At 42.1% G+C, this 23422-nt stretch overlaps 2 long non-coding RNA genes across 2 annotated transcripts; both read right to left on the bottom strand.

Annotated features, from left to right (window-relative positions):
• Positions 1–676: 676 nt before the first annotated feature.
• LOC115178167 (uncharacterized) lies at positions 677–5387 on the bottom strand. The gene is made up of 3 exons (XR_003872566.1): positions 5298–5387; positions 5050–5169; positions 677–1062 (listed from the first exon to the last, which is right to left on the bottom strand). It is a non-coding gene; the product is annotated as an uncharacterized LOC115178167 (long non-coding RNA).
• Positions 5388–5704: 317 nt separating this feature from the next.
• On the bottom strand, positions 5705–6060 carry LOC115178761 (uncharacterized). Its single transcript, XR_003872693.1, has 2 exons — positions 6010–6060; positions 5705–5844 (listed from the first exon to the last, which is right to left on the bottom strand). It is a non-coding gene; the product is annotated as an uncharacterized LOC115178761 (long non-coding RNA).
• Positions 6061–23422: the final 17362 nt, after the last annotated feature.

Here is a 23422-nt window from a genome sequence, read left to right as displayed (position 1 = left end):
AGGGCACTGACTGTTTAAATGAGAAGGAAAGTTAGTTTTGGTTAAAGCACCAAGAGTGTTGAGAACGTCCGGTCTGTTTCAAGAAATGAGCCAAAGCAATTGAGAAGGATCTTTGCCATTTTCGTGGCACTGACTCTTTATATGGGAAAGGAATTTAGTTTTGAAGCATGAGTGAACAGTTTTAGGAGAGATATGAGCTTTTGCAAGTGAGCTATAGTGTTGTGCTGAACTTTAAGACTGTTTTGCCAAATGATCTTAGAGTTTTGAGAATGTCATTTCTGTTTCAAGAAATGAGCCAAACCAATGGAGAAAAACTGTAATGATGTGCACAAGTGACTAGATGATTTGGAATTTGTACAAGTAGTATCAAGAATGGCACTTTTGATCTAAGAAATGCACCAAAGCAACTGAGAAAAACTGTAAACTACTTTGATTTGTAAATGTAATGTCTCTTTAAGTCAAAAAAGGGAAAATATCCTTAAAACACCCTTGGATGTTTTTCAATGTTTGAAGACAATTGTGCCTGCTGCCACTCAGTGCTCTGCATGCACAGTGGCCACAAAAATGTACTTTCATAACACCCACATCTGTATTATGCTCATGTTTACATTGTAAAAAATATTGACTAAAATAATATTATGAAACGTGTGATGGATTTGAAACACTGCTAAACATGTGTAATGCTTTGTAGTTTATTGTAGGAGACACGTCAGCCATACAACATTTCTACCATAAATTCCAAACATCATTATTTATCCACTAACTTCACCAATAATCTAATCATGAATCAGGACATCAAGTGCGTATTTGTGAATAAAACATATATTCCTCAGAATGTTGATGAGTTCTTCTAATTACCGAAGTACTGAACAATTGTGTTACTGTTTGTATTTGTTAGTCAATCGTTGATGGATGGATAATGGATTGATTTAAATAAAGTAATGACGTCAGAGTTGATAGTGGGTTCCGTATGGAGACTGGAGAGGAACCTCTGTCGCCCCATTCTGGTCACTCCTCACCCCAAAAGCACTGAGACTGTGCTCAAAATGGCGCCTCAATCAACTGTGGAATAAATACAGTTTAACCTGTTGGGGGTAGGGGGCAGTATTGACACGGCCGGATAAAAAACGTACCCGATTTAATCTGGTTACTACTCCTGCCCAGTAACTAGAATATGCATATAATTATTGGCTTGGATAGAAAACACCCTAAAGTTTCTAAAACTGTTTGAATGGTGTCTGTGAGTATAACAGAACTCATATGGCAGGCAAAAACCTGAGAAGATTCCTTACAGGAAGTGCCCTCTCTGACAAGATCTTGTTCTTCTTGTCTCTGTTTATTGAAGACTGAGGATCTTTGCTGTAACGTGACACTTCCTACGGCTCCCATAGGCTCTCAGAGCCCGGGAAAAAGCTGAATGATATCAAGGCAGCCCCTGGCTGAAACACATTTGCGCTTTTGGCAAGTGGCCGATCAGAGGACAATGGGCTTAGGCGCGTGCACGAGTCGACCCTGTGCTTTATTTTCTTTCGTCTTTTTACCTAAACGCAGATTCCCGGTCGGAATATTATCGCTTTTTTACGAGAAAAATGGCATAAAAATTTATTTTAATTTTTGTCACGAAATGCGTCGTGCTCGTCACCCTTCTTTACCCTTTCGGATAGTGTCTTGAACGCACGAACAAAACACCGCTGTTTGGATATAACTATGGATTATTTGGGACCAAACCAACATTTGTTATTGAAGTAGAAGTCCTGGGAGTGCATTCTGACGAAGAACACCAAAGGTAATCAAACTTTTCTAATAGTAAATTGGAGTTTGGTGAAGGCTAAACTTGCTGGGTGTCTAAATAGCTAGCCCTGTGATGCCGGGCTATCTACTTAGAATATTGCAAAATGTGCTTTCACCGAAAAGCTATTTTAAAATCGGACATATCGAGTGCATAGAGGAGTTCTGTATCTATAATTCTTAAAATAATTGTTATGCTTTTTGTGAACGTTTATCCTGAGTAATTTAGTAAATCTTTTGTAAATTCACCGGAAGTTTGCGGGGGGTATGCTAGTTCTGAACGTCACATGCTAATGTAAAAAGCTGGTTTTTGATATAAATATGAACTTGATTGAACAAAACATGCATGTATTGTATAACATAATGTCCTAGGGTTGTCATCTGATGAAGATCATCAAAGGTTAGTGCTGCATTTAGCTGTCTTCTGTTTTTTTGTGACATTATATGCTAGCTTGAAAAATGGGTGTCTGATTATTTCTGGCTGGGTACTCTGCTGACATAATCTAATGTTTTGCTTTCGTTGTAAAGCCTTTTTGAAATCGGCCAGTGTGGTTAGATTAACGAGAGTCTTGTCTTTAAATAGCTGTAAAATAGTCATATGTTTGAGAAATTGAAGTAATAGCATTTCTAAGGTACGTAACAGCCAGGATTCCACTGGCTGTTACGTAGGTGGGACGAAATCGTCCCACTGGCCCTAGAGAAGTTAATATATGCTTTACAGATTTTCAATACAGATCAATTGTTATTTTTAACATATTGTTGAAATATCAACATGTGACTAACACTTATTTTGACTTTATTCAATGTTTATCTACCTCACTATATGGAAAAGATGGTATTTAACCTCCCCTTTCACTCTACTGAAGTTCTATCAGCCAGATACACTACAGATAGATAGATAGATAGATAGATAGATAGATAGATAGATAGATAGATAGATAGATAGATAGATAGATAGATAGATAGATAGATAGATAGATAGAGTTGAAGTTGGAAGTTTACATACATTTAGGTTGGAGTCATTAAAACTCGTTTTTCAACCACTCCCCAAATTTCTTGTTAACAAATTATAGTTTTGGCAAGTCGGTTAGGACATCCACTTTGTGCATGACACAAGTCATTTTTCCAACAATTATTATTTCACTTATATTTCACTGTATCACAATTCCAGTGGGTCAGAATTTTACATTGACTAAGTTGACTGTGCCTTTAAACAGCTTTGGAAAATTCAAGAAAATGATGTCATGGCTTTAGAAGCTTCTGATAGGCTAATTGACATCATTTGTGGATGCATTTCAAGGCCTACCTTCAAACTCAGTGCCTCTTTGCTTGACATCATGGGAAAATCTAAAGAAATCAGCCAAGACCTCAGAAAAAAATCAAAATACCAGAAGATACCACGTTCATCTGTACAAACAATAGTACGCAAGTATAAACACCATGGGACCACGCAGCCATCATACCGCTCAGCAAGGAGACGCGTTCTGTCTCCTAGAGGTGAACGTACTTTGGTGCGAAGAACCTTGGCGTGACCCTGGACAACACCCTGTCATTCTCCACTAACATCAAGGCGGTGACCCGATCCTGTAGGTTCATGCTCTACAACATTCGCAGAGTACGACCCTGCCTCACACAGGAAGCGGCGCAGGTCCTAATCCAGGCACTTGTCATCTCCCGTCTGGATTACTGCAACTCGCTGTTGGCTGGGCTCCCTGCCTGTGCCATTGAAACCCTACAACTCATCCAGAACGCCAGAGCCCGTCTGGTGTTCAACCTTCCCAAGTTCTCTCACGTCACCCCGCTCCTCCGCTCTCTCCACTGGCTTCCAGTTGAAGCTCGCATCCGCTACAAGACCATGGTGCTTGCCTACGGAGCTGTGAGGGGAACGGCACCTCCGTACCTTCAGGCTCTGATCAGGCCCTACACCCAAACAAGGGCACTGCGTTCATCCACCTCTGGCCTGCTCGCCCCCCTACCTCTGAGGAAGCACAGTTCCCGCTCAGCCCAGTCAAAACTGTTCGCTGCTCTGGCACCCCAATGGTGGAACAAGCTCCCTCACGACGCCAGGACAGCGGAGTCAATCACCACCTTCCGGAGACACCTGAAACCCCACCTCTTTAAGGAATACCTAGGATAGGATAAAGTAATCCTTCTAACCCCCCCCCTTAAAAGATTTAGATGCACTATTGTAAAGTGGTTGTTCCACTGGATATCATAAGGTGAATGCACCAATTTGTAAGTCGCTCTGGATAAGAGCGTCTGCTAAATGACTTAAATGTAAATGTAAATGTAAGTGCAAATCAATTCCAGAACAACAGCAAAGGACCTTGTGAAGATGCTGGAGGACACAGGTACAAAAGTATCTCTATCCGCAGTGAAATGAGTCCTATATTGACATAACCTGAAAGGCCGCTCAGCAAGGAAGAAGCCGCTGCTCCAAAACCGCCATAAAAAAGCCAGACTACGGTTTGCAACTGCACATGGGGACAAAGATCGTACTTTTGGGAGAAATGTCTTCTGGTCTGATGAAACAAAAATAGAACTGTTTGGCCATAATGACCATCGTTATGTTTGGAGGAAAAAGGGGGAGGCTTGCAAGCCGAAGAACTCCATCCCAACCGTGAAGCATGGGGGTGGAAGCATCATGTTGTGGGGGTGCTTTGCTGCAGGAGGGACTGGTGCACTTCACAAAATAGATAGCTTCATGAGGTAGGAAAATTATGTGGATATATTGAAGCAACATCTCAAGACATCAGTCAGGAAGGTAAAGCTTGGTCGCAAATGGGTCTTCCAAGTGGACAATGACCCCAAGCATACTTCCAAAGTTTTGGCAAAATGGCTTAAGGTCAACAAAGTCAAGGTATTGGAGTGGCCATCACAAATCCCTGACCTCAAGCCTATAGAACATTTGTGGGCAGAACTGAAAAAGTGTGTGCGAGCAAGGAGGCCTACAAACCTGACTCAGTTAGGAGTCAGGAGGAATGGGCCAAAATTCACCCAACTTATTGTGGGAAGCTTGTGGAAGGCTACCCGGAACTTCTGACCCACTGGGAATGTGATGAAAGAAATAAAAGCTGAAATAAATCATTCTCTCTACTATTATTCTGACATTTCACATTCTTAAAATAAAGTGGTGATCCCAACTGACCTAAGACAGGGAATTTTTACTAGGATTAAATGTCAGGAATTGTGAAAAACTGAGTTTAAATAAATTTGGCTAAGGTGGATGTAAACTTCCGACTTCAACTATATATAGCTCACATGCTGCCTCATCTTCAGCACTCCCAGCAGTCTTTGGAGAAACCCCACCCGCTTTCAGAGCAGCCAACAACTTTTCCAAGCTTGCATTTCCACCTTTTAGATTGTCCTCCTCCAGAAGAGCTGAGGAAAAAATTAATTTAACAATTTTTGGTTTAACCTCCCCTTTCACTCCACTGACGTTCTATCAGCCAGATACACTGTAGACAGACACAGAGACACAGACAGACAGATAGACACAGATAGCTCACATGCTGCTTCAACTTCTGCATCCTCAAAAGACTTCTGAGAAACCCCATCAGCTTTCAGATCACCAAACAACTTTTCCAAGGCCGCCTTTTCCCCTTTTAGATTGTCCTCCTCCGGAAGAGCTGAGGAAAATGTATTTGAGTAAATTATATCAGATAAAAACCTGCCAGAAATAGTGGTACACACACACAAAGCTAATCAACAGTAGATATGGAGTTAGCCTTCACCCTTGTTAAAAACCTTTAGTAACTTCTCTTTGACATGCATAATGTTCAGATAGATGGCTCAGAGATACATAGATACATTCGTGGTGCTTCATCTTCTGCAATGGCATTCACACCTCTATTCTTCAACTTCTCCATGATACTATCCTCTTGGGGAAGAATTGTCATCATATCAAATTATTTCAGATTAAAACCAGCAGTAGTAGTACACACACACGAACACAAAAGACATACCTTCCTTAGAGTTATCTTCATTGAGGGAGCTTGCTAACAGGACACCCACTAGAGAAAACAGCAGTAACACACTCTGGATCTTCATCCTTTACTGAAGCACATAGAGCATGGTATGTTAAAACACACACTCTCTCACACACACACACACACTGGATCATCATCCTCTAGCAAATTAGATTTAAAAAAAAGTGTTGTTAGCATGTCACATTATACAGTCGTCCACCAATATACTCTTGTATGCAAACAGTCAACCTACACCAGTCCAGCCTGTATACCAGTCCACTCCTGTCCACCTGTATACACCTGTCCACCCTTGGACACCAATCCACCTGTATACATCTGAGAATATGCTGGACTGGGACTGCGCACTGAAGGCCTGATGCGTGGGGTTGGCTTTGGAGGCACCAGACTATTGACACGCACCTCAGGGCTAGTGCGAGAAGCAGGAACAGGATGTACTGGACTGGGCAGGTGCACTAGAGACGTGATGCGTGGGGCTGGCTTTGGGGGCGCCAGACTAGTGACACGCACCTCAGGGCTAGTGCGAGGAGCAGGAACAGGATACACTGGGTCGTGAAGACGCACTGGAGGTCTGGAGCGCACAGCCTGCACAACCCGTCCTGGCTGAGTTGTCACTGTAGCCCTGCACGGGCGGAGTGCTGGCAGAGGGCGAACTGGGCTGTGCTGAGGAACGATGGCTGCCGTGCGTAAAGCAGGCGCAGGGTAGCCTGGGCCTAGGAGACGCACTGGTGGCCAATATGGCCTCCAATTAGAGACAACAACAACCAGCTGTCTCTAATTGGAGGTCATTGCCAAAACTAACATAGAAATAGAAAAGCTAGATAAACACATAGAAGTAGATAACATAAAACATAAACCAAAACCCCGAAACACACAAAACAAACACCCCCTGCCACGTCCTGACCAAACTACAATAACAAATAACCCCTTTTACTGGTCAGGACGGACACCAATAATGTTTTCAATTCGACTTTTTCTTTCAAAAGCTGAAAAACTAAATATATATAGTAAAAAAAATCAACTAAAGCCCTTGAATTCTACCGTGCAAATATTCATGGGTTGCATGTTTCCTCCCAATATTGTTTTGAAAATTTAGGGCTGATGCCCGACTGAGCATTCTATTCAATGCATCGTCAATGAGCGCTGATGAAGATTTCATCAAACGTTTATTACAGTCGCTTGAAATTACAATGGCATTCAACAGGATTCAAATAATTAGTAGGAAACCCTTTTGCTGTCACCAGATTGACTTTAGATGCAGTGATAATGTTAACTAGCTAAGATTGAGTGGAGGCCACCAGATTTTATCTAGCTAATGTTAGCATTGCTAACTATTTTTGACATCTTTGCTAGCTGATTGGACGACATGATAATGCTGGCAAAGTTGTTTCATACTAAATATTTATTTGATTACTTTAGCAATGTCATCGTATTTCCAGGCACTATAGTGTAATTTAGACTAAACAGTAGTTAGCCTCCATCCAGAATGACTGGCCCAGATGGCACACGTACATCTCACCGACATCAGACTGATTTATACAGTACATGATATATCGGGCCGATGTAGTATAGAGAGCGTTTGCACAATGGCAAGATGTCACTGATGCATGTCAAAGCTGCTTAATTATACTGGCAATAATAAAAACAATATGCTTTACATTTTAGTCATTTAGCAGATGTGATTTACAGTAATATGTGCATACATTTTCATATTATAATTTTTTTTCTTCATACTGGTCCCCTGTGGGAATCAGACCCACAGCATTGGCGTTGCAAGCGCCATGTCCTACCAACTGAGTTACATGGCACTCTACTCGTCTACTAGAGAATATTCAACTTAATGTCAAGTTTATTAGGGTGTTGATATACCAAGTTCTTAAAAGAACTCCAGCACAGAGAAGAGATAAACAAAGAAACAGAAACATCACATTTAACAAAAAATATTGCTTATGCACAGGGTGTGCAGTTAGTTTGATAAAGATGGAATGAAGGTTTTATTACAGGCTAAGAGCAGTGAATATTTGATGAATACAAAATAAGGTAACATTTGAGCCACGCGGTGAAAAGAACCATGGGACATTAACTGTAAATCACATAATGCGCTTTTGATTAATTTATTTAAGCCTATAGCTTTATACATATTTTCTGATAAAAGTATTGCCAACCATGACCAGAAAATGTTTGACTGTCCATGGGTAGGATATGCCTAAAAGATGTGAAACGTGCCCCCCTCCCGCAGGTGAGGAATGATTATGCATCGAGAGAAGACAGCATTGTGACACTCGTCCCCAGTAGGCACGCATACTTTTGGCCGACATATCAAAATGCATAGGGAATATGTAGTTTGGATAGCGTTTGCACATTGGCAAGATGTGCCAATTAAAATCAGAATAGAATGTTGATGCCTGGCCGACATATAAACGATGTAGAACGCTCTCCATACTACATCTTCCCGATGTATCATGTATACATCATGACTACGTTGGGCAGACGTACAGTGGGGGAAAAAAGTATTTGATCCCCTGCTGATTTTGTGCGTTTGCCCAATGATAAAGAAAGGATCAGTCTATCATTTTAATGGTAGGTTTATTTGAACAGTGAGAGACAGAATAACAACAAACATATCCAGAAAAACGCATGTCAAAAATGTTATAAATTGATTTGCATTTTAATGAGGGAAATAAGTATTTGACCCCCTCTCAATCAGAAAGATTTCTGGCTCCCAGGTGTCTTTTATACAGGTAACGAGCTGAGATTAGGAGCACACTCTTAAAGGGAGTGCTCCTAACCGCAGCTTGTTACCTGTAAAAAAGACACCTGTCCACAGAAGCAATCAATCAATCAGATTCCAAACTCTCCACCATAGCCAAGACCAAAGAGCTCTCCAAGGATGTCAGGGACAAGATTGTAGAGCTACACAAGGCTGGAATGGGCTACAAGACCATCGCCAAGCAGCTTGGTGAGAAGGTGACAACATTTGGTGAGGTTATTCGCAAAGGGAAGAAACACTAAAGAACTGTCAATATCCCTCGGCCTGGGGCTCCATGCAAGATCTCACCTCGTGGGGTTGCAATGATCATGAGAACGGTGAGGAATCAGCCCAGAACTACATGGGAGGATCTTGTCGATGATCTCAAGGCAGCTGGGACCATAGTCACCAAGAAAACAATTGGTAACACACTACGCCGTGAAGGACTGAAATCCTGCAGCGCCCGCAAGGTCCCCCTGCTCAAGAATACATATACATGCCCGTCTAAAGTTTGCCAATGAACATCTGAATGATTCAGAGGACAACTGGTGAAAGTGTTGTGGTCAGATGAGACCAAAATTGAGCTCTTTGGCATCAACTCAAGTCGCCTTTTTTGGAGGAGGAGGAATGCTGCCTATGACCCCAAGAACACTATCTCCACCGTCAAACATGGAGGTGGAAACATTATGCTTTGGGGGTGTTTTTCTGCTAAGGGGACAGATCAACTTCACCGCATCATTTGACGGGGCCATGTACTGTCAAATCTTGGGTGAGAACCTCCTTCCCTCAGCATTGAAAATGGGTCGTGGATGGGTATTCCAGCATGACAATGACCCAAAACACACGGCCAAGGCAACAAAGGAGTGGCTCAAGAAGAAGCACATTAAGGTCCTGGAGTGGCCTAGCCAGTTTCCAGACCTTAATCCCTTAGAAAATCTGTGGAGGGAGCTGAAGGTTCGAGTTGCCAAACGTCAGCCTCGAAACCTTAATGACTTGGAGAAGATCTGCAAAGAGAAGTGGGACAAAATCCCTCCTGAGATGTGTGCAAACCTGGTGGCCAACTACAAGAAACGTCTGACCTCTGTGATTGCCAACAAGGGTTTTGCCACCAAGTACTAAGTCATGTTTTGCAGAGGGGTCAAATACTTATTTCCCTCATTAAAATGCTAATCATTTTATAACATTTTTGACATGCGTTTTTCTGGATTTTTTTGTTGTTATTCTGTCTCTCACTGTTCAAATAAACCTACCATTAAAATTATAGACGGATCATTTCTTTGTAAGTGGGCAAACGTACAAAATCAGCAGGGGATCAAATACTTTCCCCCCCCACTGTATGTGTGCTATCTGGGTCCTAATTTAGATGTCTACATGATCTACGGCCAACTCTGTGATGCTGGGCGCGCATGCATTTCGACCTCCCACACTCGCAGCCGCCCTCCTGCCGACCTTCTAAATGGAACGCGATCTTCTAACAATATACCGCTGTCAGGCCGACATCGGCAAAATGAATGTGTTCTGTCTGGGGGGCTTATCACCACTTTAGGGCACCACTATCCCGACGCCGATAGAGGGCGGCTTCAAAACGTTCATAACAATGGCATGACGTGACCGAGTGATGGAGGTGCAACCTATGAATACCGTGCGTTATATGGAAATAATGCACACTCTAGAATGCCCTTCAAGCCAATAAGAAAGGAGTATTCAGCAATGCCATGGTATAAGTACATATACATGGTATAAGTGGGACTTTAGTGTAGCCTACACTTCAAATATTTATTAGGCCCACACTAATTGTGGCTGTATTGTGAATCGAAGAGCAGGCAACACTTTGTAAATGAATAATATGAAAGGAGCATCTTACAGGCTACATACAGGCTATAGGATAGGCCTAATACAGAAATATGTCACTACAATGAATAGAGGGGAAATTGTGCAAAGTTTTATATGCATTTTGATAGTTGGCTACTTTGTCAAATTTGCGCTATTTCACTTGAGGACCAGCAGTGGAAGGTTTTCTCCTTAAAAATAATATTGCCTTGAATGGGATTCAAACTCACAGCCACCATATGCCAACACCGTGGAGTAGATTATTTAATGGATCACATCACAACTCCAGCCTTTGACTTTTATGATGTCTAAATACAAAGTTACATGTTATATAATCCTCCTACTTTTTTCAGTGAAAGTACATGGATGTATGTTAAAAATATGAGCAAAAACATGTATATGTGCAACCACTTGAATTTTGTATGACATCAGTGGCCTAGTCAAGGACGCATCATACTAAAATATATTAGCACACTCCCCTTAGACCATAGGTAACAAATTAAACCAAGCTGTTGGATGGTTTAACATTCTGTGTCACAACATCCACAGAAGGTGGCGCCACTCCCCGGTCGGGCGGTGCTTGGCGGTCGTCGTCACCGGCCTGCTAGCTGCCACCGATCCATGTTTCATGTGTCTGTTGGTTATGTCTGTTTTTGTGCGCACCTGTGTCTTGTTTGTAATTAGTGGGAGGGTATTTAGTTTGTCAGTTTCTTGTTTGGGGTTGTGCGGGATTGTTTTGTGTTACGTTTGTGGATTAATGGCTGGAGTATTTTCTTATGGGGTTTTGGTCATACGACGCTTTATTAGGCATTAGGGTTGCCGGACTGCGTTCCGTGTATTTTGAGTTTTGGAGTTGTTATACCTCCTGCTTACGTTTTGCACCCTGCCTTTTGTTGTATTCACTCTGGACTTTATTAAATATTTTTCTATGGACCAGTTTGTCTCCTGCGCCTGACTCACCCGTTTCCTGCTCATTGACAGACGTGACATTCTGCCTCTGTTGGACAAATTGTCCTGTTGAACAGATACGATTGGATGGTGGCTCTACCATTTAAAGTCTCTGATAGGTTGATTTGTTATTTTGTTAGTGGATATACTTATCTGCTCAGCATCATGGATAATTTGGCCAGGTTGGCTTATGAGAAAAGCTAGCAGCTAGCCATTTTAAACCAATGGTTTAAATCATGGTCAAGTATGGCCCCAAAGTGTTAACTAAATCCTTTTGTTTACTTACAAAGTGTCAAAACATAGGTCCATAGTTTTAGCGTTAAGATGATGTACACTACCATTCAAAAGTTTGGGGTCCTTGTTTTTGAAAGAAAAGCACATTTCTTGTCCATTAAAATAACATCAATTTGATCAGAAATACAATGTAGACATTGTTAATGTTGTAAATGACTACTGTTGCTGGAAACGGCTGATTTTTTTATGGAATATCTACGTAGGCGTACAGAGGCCCATTATCAGCAACCATCACTCCTGGGTTCCAATGGCACGTTGTATTAGCTAATCCAAGTTTATCATTTTAAAAGGCTAATTGATCATTAGAAAACCCTTTTGAAAACATGTTAGCACAGCTGGAAACTGTTGTGCTGATTAAAGAAGCAATAAAACTGTCCTTCTTTAGACTAGTTGAGTATCTGGAGCATCAGCATTTGTGGGTTTGATTACAGGCTCAAAATGGGCAGAAACAATTGTGACCCATGTCAATCATGCCAATGTTTAGCCAAAATATAGTAATGAAAATTATGCTAGTTTGAATTCTTGCACATTAATGCTCAGGACAGTATAAAACATATACAGTACAGCCTGTGGAAAAAAATAATTTCACCCTTAAGAAAAAAAACTGTCTATTAAACAAGCAAATAGTGAGATATTTGGCTGAAACCTTTCAAGCAGGGAGAGAACCTGAATAGCCATGTTCTGAGTGAGATTGATCACTTTTGCTTGTTTCTGTTTGGAGAAATTCAAAGTGTTACAATTGCCCCTGGTCTCCCCTACTAAGCTCAGAAAGGCATTAATAAATAAGATTAAAAAGTTGAGGGGAAATTACCTGAAAATCTAACACATTACACCTTTCACTTGACTTAAAGACCACTTATAAATGTGGTAAGCCCTTGATCTTGCTTTTTGGGAATATCTATTTACTCAATTGCCATTTTGTTTGAAATTATTTTTCACATGAAAATGGGAGGGAGCTTGGTCAGAAAATATCAGGATCCGGGTTTCTGGCATTAATCCTTAGTGTGCATAGAATTATGTATGTTGCCACATCGTCTTGTAATTCAGAAGAATGCCACTGAGTAAATAGTCCTTGGAATTTTCTTAGAAAATGTAATTAGTCAATATCTGGTAGAAGGGGGATCTGAAGTATAATGCAAATGCAATACCTGGCCTAGAGCGTGTTCTGGCCCAGACAACATGGTGTAACTGTAATGTGGCCTTTCAGTGAGTTCTCTGACAAGGTAAGCCAATATCATGAATTAGTTCCCAGTAAACCACAAACTTGGTAAGGTAAAGACATTGGTAAATATATAAATTAATTAACTTCCCCACTGTTTTTATTTAACCATGATCCCTGCATATAATATAGTATTTGAAGACCACAACACTTGGACCACAGCCTCTGTAATCACATTAAAGACCACAACATTGTAAGGGCTTTCACATAAGACTGGATTGTATCAACATCGATATGCAAAACAACATTTAAAAAAAAGCATGTTCTGGCCTGGAGCACCAGGTCAGGTGTAACTGTCATTTCAGGTCTACCAAGTTGGCTTACTGGGAACTTATCTTAGCAGAGAACACGCTCTAGGCAAGGTACAGTATCTGCCTCCTACTGAATATCGACAAAAATTCATTAATATGTACAGTACCAGTCAAAAGTTTGGACACACCTATTCATTCAAGGGTTTTTCTTTATTTTTACAATTTTCTACATTGTGGAATAATAGTGAAGACATCAAAACTATGAAATAACACATATGGAACCATGTAGTAACCAAAAAAGTGTTAAACAAATCAAAGTATATTTTATATTTGAGATTCTTCAAAGTAGTAGCTTTTCACAGGCTTGGTATTCTCTCAACCAACTTCATGAGGTAGTCACCTGGAATGCATTTCAATTAACAGGTGTGCCTTGTTAAAAGTACATTTGTGGAATTTCTTTTCTTCTTAATGCATTTTAACCAATCAGTGGTATACAGAAGATAGCCCTATTTGGTAAAAGACCAAGTCCATATAATGGCAAGAACAGCTCAAATAAGCAAAGAGAAATGGCAGTCCATCATTACTTTAAGACATGAAGGTCAGCAATACGGAGCATTTCAATAACTTTGAAAGTTTCTTCAAGTGCAGTCGCAAAAACCATCAAGCGCTATAATGAAACTGAATCTCATGAGGACCGCCACAGGAATGGAAGACCTAGAGTTACCTCTGCTGCAGAGGATAAGTTCATTAGAGTTACCAGCCTCAGAAATTGCAGCCAAAATAAATGCTTCACGGAGTTCAAGTAACAGACACATCTCAACATCAACTGTTCAGAGGAGACTGCGTGAGTCAGGCCTTCATGGTCGAATTGCTGCAACGAAACCACTACTAAAGGACACCAATAACAAGAAGAGACTTCCTTAGGCCAATAAACACAAGCAATGGACATGAGACCAGTGGAAATCTGTCCAAATGTTAGATTATTGGTTCCAACCACTGTGTCTTTGTGAGACACAGAGTAGGTGAACAGATTTTTTTATTTAACTTAGCAAGTCAGTTAAGAACAAATGCTTATTTTCAATGACAGCCTAGGAACAGGGGGTTAACTGCCTTGATCAGGATCAGAACAACAGATTTGTACATTGTCAGCTCAGGGAATCGATCTTGCAACCTTTCGGTTCCTAGTCCCACACTCTAACCACTAGGCTACGCTGCCACCCCATGATCTCTGAATGTGTGATTCCCACCGTGAAACAGGGAGGTGGTGGTGTGGGGGTGCTTTGCTGGTGCACTGTCTGTGATTTATTTAGAATTCAAGGCACACATAACCAGCATGGCTACCACAGCATTCTGCAGCGATATGCCATCCCATCTGGTTTGCGCTTAGTGGAACTATCATTTGTTTTTCAGCAGGACAATGACCCAACACACCACCAGGCTGTGTAAGGGCTATTTGACCAAGGAGAGTGATGGAGTGCTGCATCAGATGACCTGGCCTCTACAATCACCGGACCCTCTTGAGCGTCTCATCCCGTTAGCGGGATCATTTTCCAGCGAAAAACTCCTAGCGACATTAGCATAACGAAATTCAATATTTTTATTTTTTCAAATATAGGACTGTCTCATATCGTTTTATAGATACACCTCTCTTGAATCGACCCTCGTCGTCCGATTTCAAAAAGGTTTTACAGGAAAAGCACAACATTAGATTATGTTAGAGGAGTACATGGTAAAAGTAGCATCATTTGAATTTTCCGACCAAGCACATGCATCACATATAACCAAAAAACAGCTAAATGCAGCACTAACCTTTTACAAACTTCATCAGATGACACACCTAGGACATCATGTTACACACAGCATGCATTATTTTGTTCAATAAAGGTCATATTTCTATACAAAAACAGCATTTTACATCGGCACCTGATTTCCCATAAAATGCGTCCCGGGAAACAGTGCTACAATTTCATAAATTACTATTCGAAAACGATTTTTTTATTTTATATTGTCAATCTAAGATTTATAGATGAATATCTCTTGAAAACATCCGTCATAACAGATTTTAAATTAACTTTACAGGGTTTTCACACTTTAAGATAAAAGGGGATGCGATACTCAGAAAATGAGCTAGAAAACCTAGCTCGGCGCCATCTTAGAACAATCGCAAATCACATCTGATCTTGTATAATATTGTCAATAATCCCTCACCTTTAGTTGTCTTCATCAGAAAGCACTTCCAGGAATCCCAGGTCCACGACAAATGTATTTTCGGTCGAAAAAGTGCATCCTTTATGTTCCATTAGCTTGCTGTTGTTAGCGCGTTCTGAAGGCTGCACCATAAGTACCGTCGGCCGCGGGACTTCTCTCTCAACAAAATGCATTTTTTTTAAATTTCCGAAGGCTGTATCCAAATGCTGATCCGTGCGCGGGACTTGGCTTACGAAAAATAACTTTTTTCCCTCCTTTAGGTTCGTTCAAACATGTCAAACGTTGTATAACATTAATCTTCAGGGCCTGTTTCAACAAGAGAGCCAATAAGATTCGAGTGGGACGATTTCATTGTGTTTCAAAACGTTTCCAAAGGTGGAGGTAGACACGGCCGCCGACGTCACAATGGTGATGGCCCTCCTACTGTGACCAATTGCCACATCGTCTCCTTCACTGAGTTTCTACAGTAGAAGCCTCAAAAGACTTTGTAAAGACTGGGGACATCTAGTGGAAGCACTAGAAAGTGCTCAATGATCGATTTTTCACGTTGTGAATTACAGGCAAGGCTGTGAAGTCGAGTCCACAATTCAGAATCCCACTTCCTGTTTCAATCGGTCTCGGGGTTTTGACTGCCATATTAGTTCTGTTATACTCACAGACACCATTCAAACAGTTTTAGAAACTTTAGGGTGTTTTCTATCCATATAAAATAAGTATATGCATGTCCTAGCTTCTGAGTTTGATTAGTAGGCCGTTGAAAATGGGAACGAATTTTTTCCAAAATGCGCTGTGGCGCCCCCTGTGGTAGGATATCCTCAAGAGGTGTGAGTAGGTGTGTCCAAACTTTTGACTGGTACTGTATATATTTGTAGGTGTGTCCAAACTTTTGACTGGTACTGTATATATTTATAATTCACAGGACCGTTTACCCAGCAGCATCTTTCCTGTCCAAATTGAAAGACGACATGGATACATAGCATTCTTTAAACACAGTCATTAGAGCAACAGGGTGTTCAGCCTTTAGGTCCAGACCTGCTCCTGGAAAGCTTCAACCTGTGTAGGTGGCCCCACTCTTAACAAACTACAACATACAGTGCATTCTGAAAGTATTCAGACCACTTTACTTTTTCCACGTTGTTACGTTAGAGCCTTATTCTTAAACGGATTAAATACATTTTTTCCTCATCAATTTTCACACAATACCCAATAATGATAAAGCAAAAACAGATTTTTAGAAAGGTTTGCAAATGTATTATAAAAAAAAGAAATACCTTATTTACAGCCTTTGCTATAAGACTCGAAATTGAGCTCAGGTGCACCGTGTTTTAATTCATCATCCTTGAGATGTTTCTACAACTTGATTGGAGTTCACCTGTGGTAAATTCAATTGATTGGACATGATTTGGAAAGGCACACTTGCCTATATAAGGTCCCACATTTGACAGTGCATGTGCATTTGACAGTGCATCACAAGCCATGAGCTTCAACAAATTGTCCGTAGAGCTCCCGAGACAGGATTGTGTCGAGGCGCAGATCTGGGAAAGGGTACAAAACATGTCTGCAGCATCGAAGGTCCCCAAGAACACCAGGCCCCTATCATTCCTAAATGGAAGAAGTTTGGAACCACTAAGACTCTTCCTAGAGCTGGCCGCCCGGCCAAACCGAGCAATCGGGGGAGAAGGGCATTGGTCAGGGAGGTGAACAAGAACCCGATGGTCACTCTGACGGAGCTCCAGAGTTCCTCTGTGGAGATGGGAAATCTTCCAGAAGGACAACCATCTCTAAAGCACTCCACCAAATCAGGCCTTCATGGTAGAGTGACCAGATGGAAGCCACTCAGTAACAGGCACATGACAGCCCTATTGGAGTTTTCCAAAAGGCACCTAAAGGACACACAGACCATATTAAACAAGATTCTCTGGTCTGAGGAAACCAAGATTTCACTCTTTAGACTGAATGACAAGTGTCACGTCTGGAGGAAACCTGGCACCATCCCTATGGTGAAGCATGGTGGTGGCAGCATCATGCTGTGGAGACTCTGTTCACCCATGACTGCATGGCCAAGCATGCCTCCAACTCAATCGAGTTTGCAGACGACAACAGTAGTAGGCTTGATTATCAACAATGATGGGACAGCCTAGAAGGAGGAGGTGAGGGCTCTGGGGGTGTGGTGCCAGGAAAATAACCTCTCACTCAACGTCAACAAAATAAAAAGGAGATGATCATGGACTTCAGGAAATAGCAGAGGGAGTGTCCCCCCATACACATCGATGGGACAGCTGTGGAGAAGGTGGAAATCTTCAAGTTCCTCGGCGTACACGTCACTGACAAACAGACAGTGTGGGGAAGGTGCAACAGCGCCTCTTTAACCTCAGGAGCCTGAATACATTTGGCTTTGCACCTAAAGCTCTAACTTTTACAGATGCACAATTGAGAGCATCCTGTCAGGCTGTATCACTGCCTGGTACAGCAACTGCAGCATTCACAACCGCAGGGCTCTCCAGAGGGTGCTCTCCAGGACACCTACAACACCCGATGTCACAGGAAGGCCAAAAAGATAATCAAGGTCAACAACCACCCAAGCCACTGCCTGTTAACCCCGCTATCATCCAGAAGATGAGGTCAGTACAGGTGCATCAAAGCTGGGACCGAGAGACTGAAAAACAGCTTCTATCTCAAGGCCATCAGACTGTTAAATAGCCATCACTAGCACATTAGAGGCTGCTGCCTATATACATAGACTTGAAATCACTGGCAACTTTAATAAATGGAACACTAGTCACTTTAATAATGTTTACATATCTTGCTTTACTTCTCAGATGTATCTACTGTATTCTATTCTACTGTATCTTAGTCTATGCCGCTCTGACATTGCTCATCTATATATTTATTCCTTTACTTGGATGTGTGTATGTTGTGAAATTGTTAGATATTACTGAACTGTCGGAGCTAGAAACACAACCATTTCGCTACACATTTCGCTACGTGACCAATAAAATTGTATTTGATTTTATGTTTTTCAGCAGCAGGGACTGGGAGACTAGTCAGAATCGAGGGAAAGATTAACGGAGCAAAGTACAAAGAGATCCTTGATGAGAACCTGCTCCAGAGCGTTCAGGACCTCAGACTGGGACGAAGATTGACCTTCCAAAAGGACAACGACCCTAGCACACAGCCAAGACAACGTAGGGGTGGCTTCGGGACAAGTCTCTGAATGTCCTTGAGTGGCCCTGCCAGAGCCCGGACTCTGGAGAGACCTGAAAATAACTGTGCAGTGAGACTCCTCATCTAACCTGACAGAGCTTGAGAGGGTCTGCAGAGACGAATGGGAGAAACTGCCCAAATACAGGTGTGCCAAGCTTGTAGCGTCATACCCAAGAAGACTCAAAGCTGTAATTGCTGCCAAAGGTGCTTCAACAAAGTACTGAGTAAAGGGTCTGAATAATTATGTAAATGTGATAGAAACTCAGCAAAAAAAGAAGCGTCCCTTTTTCAGGACCCTGTCTTTCAAAGTTAATTCATAAAAATCCAAATAACTTCACAGATCTTCATTGTAAAGGGTTTAAACACTGTTTCCCATGCTTGTTCAATGAACCATAAACAATTAATGAACATGCACCTGTGGAACGGTTGTTGAGACACTAACAGCTTGCACGTCACTGACAATTAAGGCAATTAAGGTCACAGTTATGAAAACTTAGGACACTAAAGAGTCCTTTCTACTGACTCTGAAAAACACCAAAAGAAAGATGCCCAGGGTCCCTGCTCATCTGCGTGAACGTGCCTTAGGCTTGCTGCAAGGAGGCCTGAGGACTGCAGATGTGAGACACCTAACTCTGCCCGAGTTACACCAGGAACGTACAATCCCTCCATCAGTGCTCAGACTGTCCGCAATAGGCTGAGAGGCTGGACTGAGGGCTTGTAGTCCTGTTGTAAGGCAGGTCCTCACCAGACATCACCGGCAACAACGTCGCCTATGGGCACAAACCCACCGTCGCTGGACCAGACAGGACTGGTAAAAAGTGCTCTTCACTGACGAGTCGCGGTTTTGTCTCACCATAGGTGATGGTCGGATTCGCGTTTATCGTCGAAGGAATGAGCATGACACCGAGGCCTGTACTCTGGAGTAGGATGGATTTGGAGGTGGAGGATCCGTCATGGTCTGGGGCGGTGTGTCACATTGGACTGAGCTTGTTGTCATTGCAGGCAATCTCAACGCTGTGCGTTCCAGGGAAGACATCCTCCTCCCTCATGTGGTACCCTTCCTGACATGACCCTCCAGCATGACAATGCCACCAGCCATACTGCTTGTTCTGTGTGTAATTTCCTGCAAGAGAGGAATGTCAGTGTTCTGCCATGGCCAGCAAAGAGCCCGGATCTCAATCCCATTGAGCACGTCTGGGACCTGTTGGATCGGAGGGTGAGGGCTAGGGCCATTCCCCCCAGAAATGTCCGGGAACTTGCAGGTGCCTTGGTGGAAGAGTGGAGTAACATCTCACAGCAAGAACTGGCAAATCTGGTGCAATCCATGAGGAGGAGATGCACTGCAGTACTTAATGCAGCTGGTGGCCACACCAGATACTGACTGTTACTTTTGATTTTCACCCCCCCTTTGTTCAGGGTCACATTTTTCCATTTCTGTTAGTCACATGTCTGTGGAACTTGTTCAGTGTATGTCTCAGTTGTTGAATCTTGTTATGTTCATACAAATATTTACACATGTTGTTTGCTGAAAATAAACACAGTTGACAGTGAGAGGACATTTGTTTTTTTGCTGATTTTATGTGTCCATTACAATCTTTGCAAGAATTTGAATGATTTGTCACCAGTACTTGAAACATGAATAAAACAGTAAATAAAGAAATTATTACCACACTAGTGATGTGCAGATCGCAAATATTTGTTCTTTTTGGAGGGCTGCAGTTCGTGAACGATATTGTGCTTATCACCCTCACGGCATTCTGCCAAGAGTTGTTCACAATCTAGTCCGGTTGCGGCCACAACTAGACCTTGTTTCAAATGCATCAAGAAATAATCGTATTTGTATGCCTAGCAATCAACAAATGTACATTGTTTAAAGCACACTTTTACAAGTCTCAGTTACAAATGACAGCTTTTACAAGTCTCAGTTACAAATGACAGCAGAATCATGATTCTTTTGAGTTTTCAGTTCATTGTTCGCTGGCAGGGGGTCCTGCGTGCTCTGGACATTACTGACTCGAATTAACTCAATTTGTCGAAAGATTCATTCTTTTAACTAAACTTGTTGAAAAGATCAGACTCTGAACTTCCCATCACTATATCACACAAACCATTTACTGATAGTGATTTATTGATAAAAGTGGCGCGTATGGTTTGTTTACGTTTCTACCGTTGTGGCCAGATCAGCCTTTCTCAAACTTTTTTTGTGCCAGGGAGCAGCAAGGCATGGCCTTCTTCCTCTGGGGAACGCTTTGGTAAATGATTGACAATCGCTTGTTCTTCATAAAAAACGCTAAAAAACGAATTAATTAATAATGTATTTACTTGGCTGCCTTCATGGTTTGCCTATATGTCTGCCTCTCTGTCTCTGTTGTACTCATGGGCAGTGTCTCTCTCTGTGCGTTCTTCATGGGCTGTCTTCAGGGGCTGTCTGTCTTTCTGTCTGTCTGTCTCGGCTGTCTTCAGGGGCTGTCTGTCTGTAAATGACAGAACAATCCCCCAAAAAATTTTCATTATACCTGTGCTGTCACCAAAAACAATGTTATAACAACTGAATCTTTATACACAATAAAATTCTTTCCATATATACATTATTAAACTAATAGAGCTATACAATATGTTTGACTCACCTAATCAATGAGACGGGTGTGTCTGTCTCTTGGACACCAACATGTCAAACCTCGAAGGGAAGGAGAAGAGGGACACTCAAAATGTTTTCAACAACCAGTCTTTTGCGATATTTAGATTGTGTTGCTGCAAGAGGTGAGATGCTTATCTCACATAAGTAGGTAGAATGAAAGGGGAATTACGTCTTCACTGCCATCTTGCTGAGTTGCGGGTATTCTCTGCTGCTGGACAGCCAGAATGTGGACCATCTCATTAAAACGAGCGCGCGGGCCTTGGGTTACAGGACAGATCCAAAAAATTTAACCTCAAGAGCCTCATAGGCTGAGTCTGTTCAGTGCTGGTGAACTGATCATGTATCCACTGATTTCCCGGGCGTGGATCAGAATGTGAGGGGATAATCCCCGGCTTTGAGCAGAGTTTTGCTCAGATGTGACCCCATCAATTTATACATGTGATCCATGTGTGCATCACCCTTGTCAGCCAGAGTTGAGAATAGGGGGAACATATAAAAAAAGCCTCTTTACACCCGGTCTCTCCAGACGCGCAGCTTTTTCTTGAAAGCAGCAATTTCATCGTTTGGCTTGAAAAATGTCACTTGCACATCCCTGCATGGATAGGTTGGGCAGCAGTCTCGTTGGTAGGCCTATGATCCCGATTCAACGGTCCCATCGTAATCCATGTCCCTTTATGTACTACTTAATTTTGAGGCAACTATTTGCAACAAAGGCATTCTTTATATATGTAGAGAATATATACAAGAAGCAGGCATTTGAAATGTCAGTGGTCTCATTTAATTAGATTGCAAACCAATTTGATGTGCAGGTTCTTTCTAAAACCTGTGATTCAATATCATCTGCCATATCCTGGATTCTACGCATCACAGTGTCATTGGAAAGTGGGATTTGATTTCACTGATTTTTGTAGCATCAGTTGGGCCTGAAACATATCGGCAAGCATCCACGACTGAGGGCATGACCAGCTGTTCAGCTATAGTGAAAGGAGCCTGGCAATTGGAAATGTTATGAGACGATAAGTATGAAAGAAATACAGGGAGAGAAAGAGAGAAAGAGAGTGCAGACTACGCAGCAGGCCTAGCTTGTGTGTGTGTGGTATAGCTACACTTCCTGTAGTCATGTCAACACAATTTGTTTACTGTTGCATGCATAATTCGGCCAAATATGCCACAGACCCCCCCTACCCCAAAAAAGCTCAAATCATATTCAAGACAAAAATTGGCGCGGACCGGCAAGCATTCCTCCATGGACCAGCTCCACTTCTCCAATGACCGATGCTAGTCCACGGACCAGGGTTTGAGAAAGGCTGGGCTAGATGGAGTAGTTCGGCCTACAACAGCTCCATCTTTGGGGACAACAGTTGTTGACGACAGTTGTTAACCCTTTTCCTAATCTTAACCTCAATCTTTTAACCTCCTGTTAATTCACCTCACCTGCTCCGTTAATTATCCTAACCTGCCACGTTAATTTTCCTAACCTGCCATGATAATTATCCTTACCTGCTATGTAAACAAACAATCTGTGGAGACAAATCATCAGTATCACCACAACTACAGCCTATCACCTCCCCCCTGACATTCACTTGGAGCCATTCAGTGTTGTTGTTTATGTATGTAGCTAGTGGGCTAAGCTGTAGCATTAGCAAAGTCTTTCAAAAGGAGACAACTCACAAATGCAGTAAGTCTGGAGATGTGAGCATGAAAGTGAGGAATCAGATTCGCGACAGTGACAGCGAGGAGCTGCTTCCCAACTTCATGGCCATTGAAAACCCTGAATCTGAGGACCCTTTGCCCACAGACAAAGTCACAGGTCTGCCAGCCATTTCATCCCTCCTGGCCCGGCTTTGATGAGTCCCAGTCTGGAGTGCAAAGCCCCTTGCCATCTCAATCTGAGACAGAGTGCTTCAAGCTTTTCTGACAGAGGATCTAGTGGGAGACAGAGTGGAGGAGACTAATCGCTATGCCTTGGAGCTACAAGAGAAAAGACAGCCACATGGAACGTGGACCACCTGACGGGAGAGAGAAAGATTAACAGCTTTGTAGGATGCGCTCTGAAAACCCTCAAGTGGTATAATAAGAGAGGATTCCTGAACAACGTTTTTTATATTTGGACATACAGTTCACATACAAATCAAATACAGTTCCATTATGCACTTATATTGACAATATCTCACGCACCTCCCCACTCCATCATCCTCTCCACTCCCTCTCCAAACACTATGTTGCTAGCAAACAAAAGCTGGCAAAAAAGATGTTCATTTCCAGTTATGATGTTGGCAAATGATGTTCAATACTGAATAAAGAGGA

Source organism: Salmo trutta, chromosome 38, assembly GCF_901001165.1.
Source record: "Salmo trutta chromosome 38, fSalTru1.1, whole genome shotgun sequence".
Lineage (NCBI taxonomy): Eukaryota > Metazoa > Chordata > Actinopteri > Salmoniformes > Salmonidae > Salmo > Salmo trutta.
The sequence above is the reverse complement of the archived record's forward strand: the minus strand, read 5'-3'. Positions and strand labels throughout refer to the sequence as shown.